This window comes from Eleutherodactylus coqui, chromosome 1 (genome assembly GCF_035609145.1).
Source record: "Eleutherodactylus coqui strain aEleCoq1 chromosome 1, aEleCoq1.hap1, whole genome shotgun sequence".
NCBI classification, from domain to species: Eukaryota; Metazoa; Chordata; class Amphibia; order Anura; family Eleutherodactylidae; genus Eleutherodactylus; species Eleutherodactylus coqui.
The window spans coordinates 523,653,321-523,665,911 of record NC_089837.1 but is presented as its reverse complement, the minus strand read 5'-3'; positions in this window follow the sequence as shown (position 1 = coordinate 523,665,911).

Sequence of the window (12,591 nt, the reverse complement as noted above, 5' to 3'; positions counted from 1 at the left end):
GCAGACCTCTATGTGTCCTGCAGGGCATTGTATGGCGGTATTATGTGGATAATGAATGGTATTTTAAAGGCCCTTTATAGTAGTTTTATGAGAGCACTTTCTAAGAGCAGTATTATTTAGGGCTTGTATGGCGGTATTACGTGGACACTATTTTGGAGAATTATTTGGGCACAGGATGGCAATACTGTAAGGCTCTATATGACACTTTTTAAAGATGTATTTATGGTATTTGTATTATTTGAATACTATACAAAGGTATTATTTAGGCATTGTATGGCGGTATTATGTGGACAACATTAGTTGTATTTTGGTTGTTATTATTATTTGAATGTTGTTTGTCATTTAATGACTGTATTTTGAGGGCACTATATGGCAGGTTTATGAGTGCAGCTTACAGTATGGAGGGATTGTTTAGGTATACTATGACAATATTATGTGGGCATTGTATCAGAGTATTATTTGGACATTGAATGGCTGTATTTCGAGGTAACAATATGGCAGTTTTCTGAGGGCACTTCATGAAAGAAATATTATTTAGTCTTTGTATGGCGGTATTATACAGACACTATTTGGTAGACTTTTTGGGGCTCCGGATGTCAGTATTGTGGACCACGGCATTGTGGATTTATAAGAGCACGTTATGGTAGTAGTATGATTTGGATGCAATATAGAGGTATTATTTAGGCATTGTACTGCGGTATTATGTGTATAGGAATATAATTTGGACATTGAGTGATTTTGAGGGCTGTTTCTGAGTAGCTCCTCCTTATCATAGTCTGGCAGACTGCATTCTATGAGGGTGTACGATGATTGTGCCTGCCCTGTGGCGATTGTGCCCGTCAGGTATTGCATTTTTTGGCTTTATCAGTAAATGTCTCTTTCTGAGCTTAGTGTTATTTAGTCTATATTGGTATTATCTGGACACTAGAATTATTTGTCATAAACAAGCCCTTTATGGCCCCTTCTTCATCCCAGGAGGTGCAGAAGGTGCAGAACAGCCTAAAGTGAGCACGTCGGCTCTTCTGATATGTTTATTTTAGTAAATAATTGTGCTCTTCATCCAATAACAGTACTGGAGCATCAATTCTGCAAGTCTCTGTTCCGTTCCTCTGTTGTTACTCCTGGAAATATATGAATAAATTGACAGCTTGGTGATCCTAATTGTGGCAGTGTCCTTGCACACTTTAAGACTGACCAATCAGAACTTACAATGCCATGGACACACCTCTTTGACACTGAGAATGTTAGCAACCAGTTGTCAATTTATTCATGCATTTTAATGAGGAATCACAAATAATGAGCAATTCTAAGAGAAGATGATGGAGAATTGGTATTTCATGGGGAAAAGAGGTGCAGTATTTACTAAACCAGAGGAAGTGACAGATCCTGCTTAAAGAACTTGCTGTTCCTAGTAATGTCAATAGATTTATTGGCACTGCCAGCAGAGGGCAGCACAATCCTCCTGCGCAGTCCAGAAAAGATGGAGTGGTGTGTTGTATCTGCTATGTAGGTGCTAAGTTGGGGCCTAAGGCCCCATGCCCACGGACGGGAATTCCGCAGAAGGATTCCGCGTGGAATTTCCGCCGTTGCACGCTGGCATAGGATAACATTCGTGCGCCAATCCTATGAAGACAACCGCGATTTTGATTGTGGAAAATCCGCACGGTAATAAAATCGCAGCATGTCCTATTTCTGTGCCAGCTGGCACATCGCAGAGCAGAGAGAGAAGACGCCAGATGGGTAAGTGAGAGGTCACTACAGGGGCACGGGTCGCATCCCGCCGTGAGAATCTCGCAGTCGGAATCTGACCTGGCCGTGGGCATGAGGCCTTAGTCTGTGATTTAACCGGGCAATGTATCTATGTGTATGGCACTCTCTAAGCACTTGTAGGAAGTGTTTTGGCTCTATGTGGGTAAAGATGGGCACCCTATAGCAACTACATGGGTAATGTATACTGTTGGCAGTATGGAGCAAAGTATAGCTCTATGTTGGCAAAATATGACACTTACTGGGCACTGCTTGGCACAATATGAATCCATGTAGGAACTAGAAGGTTCTATTTGGGCAATGCATGGCAGTCACTGGACTTTGTTTAGATCTACACTAATTTGCCCCTTTATTAGACCCCTGGCCATCTCACAATTGGCGCTCCCCTGTACGGTAATTCTCCCCATGACCCCGCATAAAATCACGTGACAAGTTTTCCGTGGATCAGTTTCAGTGTGAATCCACATTAGATGGGAAAATCCAGCGATCGGAGCGACTTCCAACGAGGCCGGTCATCGGTGCGGGACTAGCCAGGGGTCTCACTGCCAACTGTGGGGGGTTCTCTCATATAACAATATGGAGAGTATAAAGAGAATGGTGTAATAAAGGGAAACATCCAGCGAAAGGGGATCCCATGGACGGAAATCACTTGTCACTAAAAGGGGTCGGAGGAGGATGTCAGGAATCGTTCTGACCAACAGGCTGTCAGGAGCAGCCGAATACAACACTGGTGCCCCAACTAACGTGTCTGAATGTACAACTCGCCGTTCCCCCGCACAGATGGGGTATAACCGCAGACGACCAGTTCCAGTGATATTGTGTCTAAGATAAACAGAAAGACGAGACTCCAGGGGGGCAAAAGAGCGCAAAACTTGTATCACTGAGCAGCGGAAAAACATCTCCTGGTCAGATGGATCCAGATTTCTGTTGCCCTGTGCTGATGGGAGTCAGAATTTGGCACAAGTAGCATGAATCGCTGACCCCTTCCTGTCAGCTGGTCAAAACATGTCAGCACCGCCATCTAATCTACAGCAACTACAAGAAGCTTCCTGTCCGCAGGGGCCGATATTGCAAAACAATTTCATCACCTAGTGGAGTCTATGCCGCAACAAACAGCTGCAAAAGCGGTTCGATGCGCTAATAGATGGGGGTCTCTGATAAAGTGGCCATTTGGTATATGTGACATTAGTTCTTCTTACTGGTACAGATGCAGCAGAGCAGAGTATGTCCGTGTAGCAGAGCTATATTTCGCTGCCTTGACTGCACACTTTCTTTGACACTATTCATAAATATCCTCCAGTAAGTTCCTCTAATTGCACATTTAGCTCTGCTACATCTACCGTAATAACTGCTTCTACCTCCAGCACATATAATAGGATGAGTAATATCGCCCTGAGGACGCTAAACCGCTACATAGAGCACATATTTCAGGAATTATGTCTATGTATCGAGGGGATTCCAGCATGAAGATAATATGCTGAGCACAATCCAGACATCACCGGTCATCAGGCGATCGCTGCCTTCTACTTTTTTTGTCTTTCTTTTAATTATTGCTGCTGTAGTGGCCCTGAATGTATATTTGTGGCCCCACCATACATGTCATGTCTTTTATAGATGTGCTGTGCAAAGTGTCTAGTCATCTTGTTATGTGTATTGCATAGCTGCAGCAAGTGAGAGGTTAAAGGGGTTGTCTCGCGAAATCAAGTGGGGTTATACACTTCTGTATGGCCATATTAATGCACTTTGTAATATACATCGTGCATTAAAGGGGTTGTCCCGCGCCGAAACGGGTTTTTTTTTTTTTAACCCCCCCCCCCCCGTTCGGCGCGAGACAACCCCGATGCAGGGGTTAAAAAAACAAACCGGAGAGTGCTTACCTGAATCCCGGCGGTCCGGCGTCTTCATACTCACCTGCTGAAGATGGCCGCTGGGATCCTCTCTCTCTGTGGACCGCAGGGCTTCTGTGCGGTCCATTGCCGATTCCAGCCTCCTGATTGGCTGGAATCGGCACGTGACGGGGCGGAGCTACACGGAGCCGGCATTCTGCATGAGCGGCCCCATTGAAGACAGCAGAAGACCCGGACTGCGCAAGCGCGGCTAATTTGGCCATTAGAGGCCGAAAATTAGTCGGCACCATGGAGACGAGGACGCCAGCAACGGAGCAGGTAAGTATAAAACTTTTGATAACTTCTGTATGGCTCATAATTAATGCACAATGTACATTACAAAGTGCATTAATATGGCCATACAGAAGTGTATAGACCCACTTGCTGCCGCGGGACAACCCCTTTAAATATGAGCCATACAGAAGTTATTCACTTACCTGCTCCGTTGCTAGTGTCCTCGTCTCCATGGCTCCGTCTAAATTCGCTGGCAGCTTGCTTTTTTAGACGCGCTTGCGCAGTCCGGTCTTCTCCTTTCAGCACGAGCCGCTTCAGCCTGCTAGCCGCTACAGCTCTTCTGCGCATGCGCAGATGAGCTGTCACTGCTCGGGAGCGCGCTGGAGCGGCCATTCTGTACCATCCTCTGCTAGAGGAAGGTGCAGAAACTGGAGCCGCCCAGCCGTCCCGAGAAGCCGCCCAGCTGTCCCGCCGTCCTGCCGCCCAGGTAAGTGATGGGCCGGGGGGGCTGCCGCTGGGCCAGGGGGGGGGGGGGCTGCCGCTGGGCCGGGGGGGCCTTCGTCTGTTGTCAGGGGTCTAGCGCCGGTTACCTGCTGCCTGGCGGTGGGTGACTGTGTGCCGTGGTCGGCCGTGTTCAATCCAGGGGTCCGGTCGGCGGCTGCGGGGCGTCTGGTTGTCAGGGAGACACAGCTGGTAGCGTCTCGGGAGCGCACACGTCGGGCTACAGCAAGCGATGGGAAAAAAGCCGGCGGCCATCTTGGGAAAATTTTTATAAGTTGCTGAAACGCTGGAACTGTAAGTACAAACCAGCTAGAAAAGTCATTTACAGGGGAGCTTAGTAATGTATGCTTAATAAGGGGGACTGGGCAAAAAAAAAAATTCACTGCTTCCTCGAGACAACCCCTTTAATGTTTGCATGAGACTGGGAGATGCCTGCAAATGTATCAATTTATGTCATGTGGTATGTGAGAGATTGTAAGTATAAGTGTATGAGAAATCTCGAGAGTTCTGTTCTTCTGGGTTCCTGAGAGAGAGTGCCAGCCACATGGGGGTACTTTCAACCCTCATGTGGTGAAGAATGGAAGAGGAGGAAAGGTATCCTGAGGACCACAATGTCAGGAGCCAATAGAGAGCAAGAGAAGTAAGAGAGAGAGAGAGTTTGAGAGTGAGTGTGTCCAGAAATGCCCGAGATCACCGTGCAGAGGTACTGACCTACGTGGGTGTGTGTGGAGTGACCCTTCCCCTATCCTCCTCTGGAGCAGTACCTGACAGATAACTGAGGCTGCAGGAACGGTGCCATCCTGTGTTTCCTCCCTGACCTCAAATCTGCTGTTTTGCACGGCCGTCTTTTGCATTTGTGCCTTGTGTCACATTTATTAAGTAAAGTTCTGACAGGCCCTGACCATTCCCAGGGACCTGAGGTACTTTAATACTGTCTGCGGCTCCTTTATTTACCGCCGAGGGTCATTTCGGTGGGTAACAGAACAGTGACGTCACCCGTGACAACGTTATCTCCTGCTCTTATGTTTATTGGCCATCCCTCTCCTAGGGGTGTCCGGAAGAGGCCCAGCTCTGCTCTGGCCGATGCTGCATGTCTGTCCCTCCGGGAGGGAGCCTGGTAAGTGCCACCGTGAGAAGTGACCACTCTACCCTCCCAGCTCCTCAGCGTATGCCCTGAGTATGCCGGAGTCACCCTAGGGGACGCTGCAATGCTGCTGTCGTATCCAGAGCCTGATAAAAACATCAATATCCTGATGTTACGAAAAGTGCAGAAAAACTCCAGTCACATATTCTTATTCCTGCCCATTAGGGGGCAGTATTATAGTAGCAGAGCACATATAATGCTATTCGTGAGGGTACTTATACAGGCGGAAAAAGCCGATCCAGCGCTATATACCAATATGGGGTCTTAAATTGAAATAACAATAGTGTACTTGAATATGAAGGCATAAATGCCCTACATGATGGTATGGCGGGTGACCCCTGGGGGCCGCGGAACATGGATTTTAGTTTTGTGTTGCGATCCCCATAAGACAGAGTAAAACCCAATTGCAAAGTTGTGGAGTAGCCTGTGAGAAGCACAAATCTGCTTTCCGCGTCCCGTTTGACCGCTGTTATGACCGACGTAAGGAAAGCGTACTGGGAGTGGCCTCTTTCTGCTCTGATACATAAATGGAGCTGGTGGATAGTGCGGTTCGGGCTGACGATATCATAGCGGGACGTGTCAGTGGACGGCGAAGCGCCAATTCAGTGCAGCTTGAATTCAAATTACTAGTAAGAGCACGACCCAATCAGAAGGCAACGTAGATTTCAGGGCGACCGTGTGGGTTGGAATTTGGCGTGATCGCCCGGTTGGACCTGTGCTCATTCAAGGGAGACTCAATGTGGATCGGTACCTGAATCTCCTGCAGATTATGGTGGCCGATGTCCTGGGTGATCGGACCCTATTATAGCAGAAGGAGGCCACTTCCAGCACGCTTTCCAGAACCCCGGTTTTCATGTTTGACAACCCCAAGTGGGGTACCGTCTCTGCTGCGGGGTCCTCAAGGCGTTACACACAGACAGTCATGGTAAGGTGGCTGCTGAAGCTGCACAGGGCCGAGTCGCAGAACCTGATCACTAAAGATTAGCTTTAGGCCGCCTGCACACGGGCAGATTTGAATAGCGGGATCCAGAGCGGGCGTCCGCCTCCGGATTCCACAGCAAATACTGGCCATAGCATGCTATGGTAAAGCGATTCTTCATGCACATGAGTGGAAACCAATTGCGGTTTCCGCTCGCAGATGAAAAATTGCAGCATGCGCTATTTTCCTGCAGTGTCTGCGCGGACAGCTTATACTGCGCGGCAGATTGTGAGGGAAGGCAGGGGTTTTAAGAAGAAAAAATCTATACTACGCATGTCCAATGGCGAGCCGTGCGGACCAACCGCAGTACAGATGAAGAAACAGAATGGCAGGTAAGCACGGATGCAGCCGCTACCAGGGCCGATTCCACATGCAGAATTTGGCTCTGCCATGTGCATGCAGCCATAGTCAGAGCTGGCAGCCGAGCTGCAGAGATGAGGCCATGGCAGAAGCTCAGGGCAGGCAGCAGGTAATGGCCAGTAAATGGAGCCAAGGTCACGGAGCGCAGAGGTCAGGGTTGTCAGGAGTCAGAACCAGAATACACAACTAACAGGGACTTTGTCACAAGAGATAATGAGACCTATTGCTAAGGAATCCACCCTAGGGGGAAGCTACGCCTTATGCTTGTTTTTTCATTCTTCTCGTTGTTTCTTCTTCTTTTCCTTTTACCTTCTTCTCCATCTCTTTCCTTCTTTTTACTTCTTAAAGAGGAAGAAGAAGAGGAATTAGAGAAAGAAGAAGAGAATGAGGAAGGAGAGGATGAAGAAGAGGAAGGAGAGGACAAAGAAGAGGAAGGAGAGGAAGAAGAAGTAGAGGAGGAAGGAGAGATATTAGAGAAAGAAAAGGAGGAAGGAGAGGAATTCGGGAAAGAAGAAGAGGAGGAAGGAGAGGAAGAAGGAGAGAAATGAGACAAAGAATAAGAAGAGGGAGAGGAAGAAGAAGAGGAATGAGGAAAAAAATAGGAAGAGAAAAAAAGGAATGAGAGAAAGAATAAGAAGAGGAGGAATAAGAGAAAGAAGAAGAGAAGGAGGAAGGAGAGAAATAAGAATAAGAATCCTAGAATGGTAGAGTTGGAAGGGACCTCCAGGTCATCGGGTCCAACCCCCTGCTCAGTGCAGGATTCACTAAATCATCCCAGACAGATATTTGTCCAGCCTCTGTTTGAAGACTTCCATTGAAGGAGAACTCCCCACCTCCTGTGGCAACCTGTTTCACTCCTTGATCCCCCTCACTGCCTAATATCTAATCTGTGTCTCCTCCCTTTCAGTTTCATCCCATTGCTTCTAGTCTTTCCTTGATGAGAATAGGGCTGATCCCTCTGCACTGTGACAGCCCTTCAGATATTTGTAGACCGCTATTAAGTCTCCTCTCAGCCTTCTCTTCTGCAAGCTAAACATTCCCAGATCCTTTAACCGTTCCTCATAGGACATGATTTGCAGACCGCTCACCATCTTGGTAACTCTTCTCTGAACGTGCTCCAGTTTTTCTATGTCTTTTTTTAAAGTGGGGTGCCCAGAACTGGACCCAGTATTCCAGATGAGGTCTGACTAAGGAAGAGTAGGGGGGGATAATGACCTCACGTGATCTAGACTCTGTGCTTCTCTTAATACATCCCAGGATTGTGTTTGCCTTTTTGGCTGCTGCATCACATTGTTGACTCATGCCGAGTATCTCCCCGCTCGTCTCTAAAGATTCAAGGGCCGGCGGGGGGCGGGGAGCAGCGGGAGAGAGCGGGGAGGAACGGAGGGGAGATCTCTCTCTCCCTCTTTTCCCCCCGCTCCCCCCTGCTCCCCGCCGCAACTCACCTGTCACCGGCGCCGGCCCCCGAATCTTTGGAGACGAGCGGGGAGATACTCGGCTAAGGCACTACTCGCTCGAGTAATGTGCCTTAGCGAGTATACTCACTCATCTCTATTAGCTATCCCTCCTAGCTTTGACGTTGGCAAATTTGATCAGTTTCCCCTCAATTCCCTCCTCCAGATGTTGACCAACACTCGGCCTAGGACAGAGCCTTGTGGTAGCCCACTTAAGAGAAGGAATGAGAGAAAGGAAAGGAAGAAGAAGAGGAAGGATAGAAAGAAAAAAAAAGAGGAGGATGGAGAAGAAAAAGAGGAAAGAGTAATAATTTTACCAGGTTCAGGTTCACGACAAACTGACCTTTTGCCAAGGTTCCATCTCAAACAGGGGTCAGCTATTTTGTTTCGATCCGCACTAGTCTTGGATTACAGGGTGTTTTTTTCCCTTTTTAATGTATTTGTATTTTATTCTATTATTTCATTTCCTTATTTTTGTATATTCTCCTCACTTATATGTCCCCCATGATGTTATGATCGACCTCTGGGACACTCTCACAATGTCCATTTTTTTCTACTTTTTGCAGTTTTCCACTGTGGCTGCAGCATCCATAGGAGCCCCAATTAAAGGGGAAACACCTTTCCCCTATGGTGAGCAGACACTGGCACAGCTGAGCTTGGTCTGCTAAGGCCCAGCAGCTCTGCAATGCTGGGGGGTGCCATCGATCATGTGTTTACCAGGTTCAATAGAGGGAATGGCACTCGTTCAGCCCTATGTATTCTAGAACAGAGAAGACAGAACCAGTCATGAACGGTGCAGGTATGAAGCCCACGACCAAATGCCGTATGTGTACAGTGTTTGGTCAGAATCAGGTTAAGGGAACCCAGTCATAGTTATCAGCAAAAGGGTCCGAATAAGAGAGAAATGGGATCTGGTGCAACCGGACTGGATGAATTAAAACCTTTCATCCACGGAATGAAATAGTGATTCTTGCCTTTATTAGACTCAACGCGTTTCGAGGCCAGCATCTTCTTCAGAGAGCTGAGGGTTACACAAGTGTTTTAGTAGGCCGCCCTGATAGCGCCCCCTCAGCAGAATCAGCAAGGAACATTTTGTCTCTTTCTGCTGATTTTTTTTTTTTATGTTTTGCTAAGTTTTCTAAAAGTAGAACCCCCCCCCCCACCCCCCGTGATAAAATAGATAAAAAACAGGCCAACATTTTATACATTACAGCAGAAAATGAAAGAGAATAACGACTCAGAATTTCCGTACCTGCCTCTAATAAACGATCTGAGTTCCTTCCAGTCCTCTCTATGAAAACTTTCATCTGGGAAGTAACAGAGTTTAGCTGAGTAACCGAGATAACAAGTGAACTCACTGGACCCCCCACCCACCCAGTGTATATGAGTAAACTTCCCTGCGCGGTGATATTTGGCGGCAGCCATCATCCTGAATTCTTCCCCTATTTTATCTCATTATTACGTATGCGATAAACTGGGAATTTCGCCTCCCTCCATCATGTAAACTATTTATATCACTGATAACAGCCTGAAAGAACATTGCACTGTGCAGCCTCCGGACCTTCGCTTTCACTATCGGGCACAGAGGCCTTCCATCACTACCGCACTAAATACAAGATCTAAGCCGTAATAACCGGTTATTACATGTCACCTTCCGGACCACCTGACGTAGGAAAAGTTGGGAATCTCTGCTGCTGTGAGTTGCAGTAAATTGGGTTTATGGTACATGTGGCTGCATACACACTTCTGGTTGTTGTAAGCAGGGCAAGATTAAGGCTGCCCACAGTACATATCAGTTGGGCCCCCCCCCCCCCCCCCCGCCCCTCCAGTATAGTCATTGGGAGCCCCCCCTCCAGTATAGTCATTGGGAGCCCCCCCCCCTCCAGTATAGTCATTGGGAGCCCCCCCCCCTCCAGTATAGTCATTGGGAGCCCCCCCTCCAGTATAGTCATTCAGTGAACCATGACACATTTTTTGAACACTCCCCTTTTATGTTAAGCCACGCCCTTAACTACTCCTCACAGTAATAGTGCTCACTAGTGACCGCTTCATAGTAATAGCATATCACTAAATTATAGTCAGTTACCACCTCTACATAGTGACCTTGATTATAGTGCAGTTACCTTCAGTGATCACAGGGGGCGTCATCTCTGATTGGTGTCACTCTCCCTTTTCTTCTCTATCCGCGCCCAGACCGTCACAATGACTCTTCCTGGTCGCAGCTTGTCTCTGAAGAGTTTGACTCACAGAAATCCTACTTTTCCATCATCTTCCCTACCTTTTCTACACCTCTACATAATCCATAGTGCCCCAGATAGTAAATAGGCCCCATGTAGTAAGTGCCACTTTTAATGCACTCTGCACAGTAAACATTACCACCTTTTCTGCCCCTATCAGTAGTAATGCTGCCTCTTCTACCCCCATAATAAAAAATATCCCTTTGACTAAATATGCCCATGTTTTGCCCCCATACTTAATAATGCTGATTTTTCTGGCCCTATAATTAATGATGCCACCTTTTCTTCCCCTATAGGTAAAAATGCCATCTTTCCTGCCCCCATGGCTAATATTGCCCCCTATCTGCCCTCATAATTGACAAAGCCACCGCTTCTGTCCCCGTAAGTAATAATGTCACCTTTTCTGTCCCTGTAATTAATACTGATGCTCTTCTGCTCCCATAATAAATAATGCCACCCTTTCTGCCCCAATAGATAGGACCACCACTGTTACCCCCATAGGTAAACATGCCACCCTTTCTGCCTCTTTAGGTAAACTGTCCATGTAGGTAATAATGCCATAATTTCTGCCCCCATTAGTAATAATGCTGCCTTTGAGTGTTTGGGGCCCCCTGAACACAGAGGAATGTTGGGCCCGTGCTCCATTGGAACGATTGTTAATCCAGCCCAGTTATAGTTGACAGTTGACAAGGTTGTACCATCAACTGGCACACCCTAGTAGTTTAAATAGGGCCCGTCACATGCTCCTTCAGCTGCAGTTCTTTATTAGTTTATAGCCATGTATATAGCAGTCTCCCTCTATCTTCCATTTAATACATAGTGTTGTGCGGATGGTGTAATCCTGCCTATCTAGACTCCAGCAGTAAAGCATAACTATTTACTCTAGTGGAAGAGATCTAACTCGGTTTCCCTGCACCCAGGGCTAAGATTCAGTTTGGCATTCCCTCCCCTTTGTGTCCCCCACAGTAATAGTGATCCCTATGTGGCTCCCAGTAGTAACCATAGAGCTCCTTTTGTAGATGGGGGCTTGGGTCAGGCAAGGAAATGTCTCCTAGCTCCACAGGGGGGGCAGAAACAGCCAACGCCTGCAAGGTGAGCAGGGTCTCCGGGCCCATATAAGTTGGGGGTGGTGCTAGGAGGCCTTCATGGCCTGCATCAGACCACAGGGGGTCACTATGAAGCCTACAGGCAAATTGGGCCTGCAATAGAGCAGGAATTCGCAGGCATTGGCGATAAACAACAGTAAATCCAAAAGAACTCGAGTCCGGTTCGGTTTGCACAGGAATAAATGTATCCCGTTCGTCCAATGTGACGGTTCGGGCTCAAAGTGTCCTTTGCTGTCCCACTTTCTGTAAATAAGTCCTCACGATAGCGTTCACCACCAAAATGAGAGGAGTGCCATTAATCCAGTCTCTGCCTGGGTGTTCCAAGCACGCTGTTCTAGTAACAAATGCTTCAAAGCCAGTAAGAAGACCAAAAATGCCCATAGGGATGTAGCCTTAGATATAGTCTACTCCAGGGAGTATCCCTAGTTCTGCTCATGCAGCATAGCCACCACACTCCGCCCACTTCCGGGTCCTATGCAAAGCCTGAATCACAACGCTCCCGCCCCACTTAAAGGTACAAGCAAGGTACTATACTGGACAGTACTAACCAGAACATTAATACAACTGGCCCTTTTATACCTGCAGTAGTAGCAGTGCTCCCCATGTGGCCCCCACGATGCTGGTCATTCAGAAGGCCGGGAAACCTTTTAGGAACCACAATGGTATCTGGTGACAGAAGGGGAGAACTAAAGAGATTTTACACTTTAAGACACATTTTTCATTCATTTCTTTCCTACAAACCAAGTTGTGCAGCACTTTATAGTTCTTTATGGCTCTTTTGTGTTTTTACCTGTTTCCTCTGGTCCTGCAGATGCATTTTTATTAACCTAGGAAATACTTTATCACGGGTGTTATCCTGGGGAAGTGGTGGTCATACACTGCGGAGCACATGGGAGGAAGTGTGTCTGCTTCCAGCTACTTCC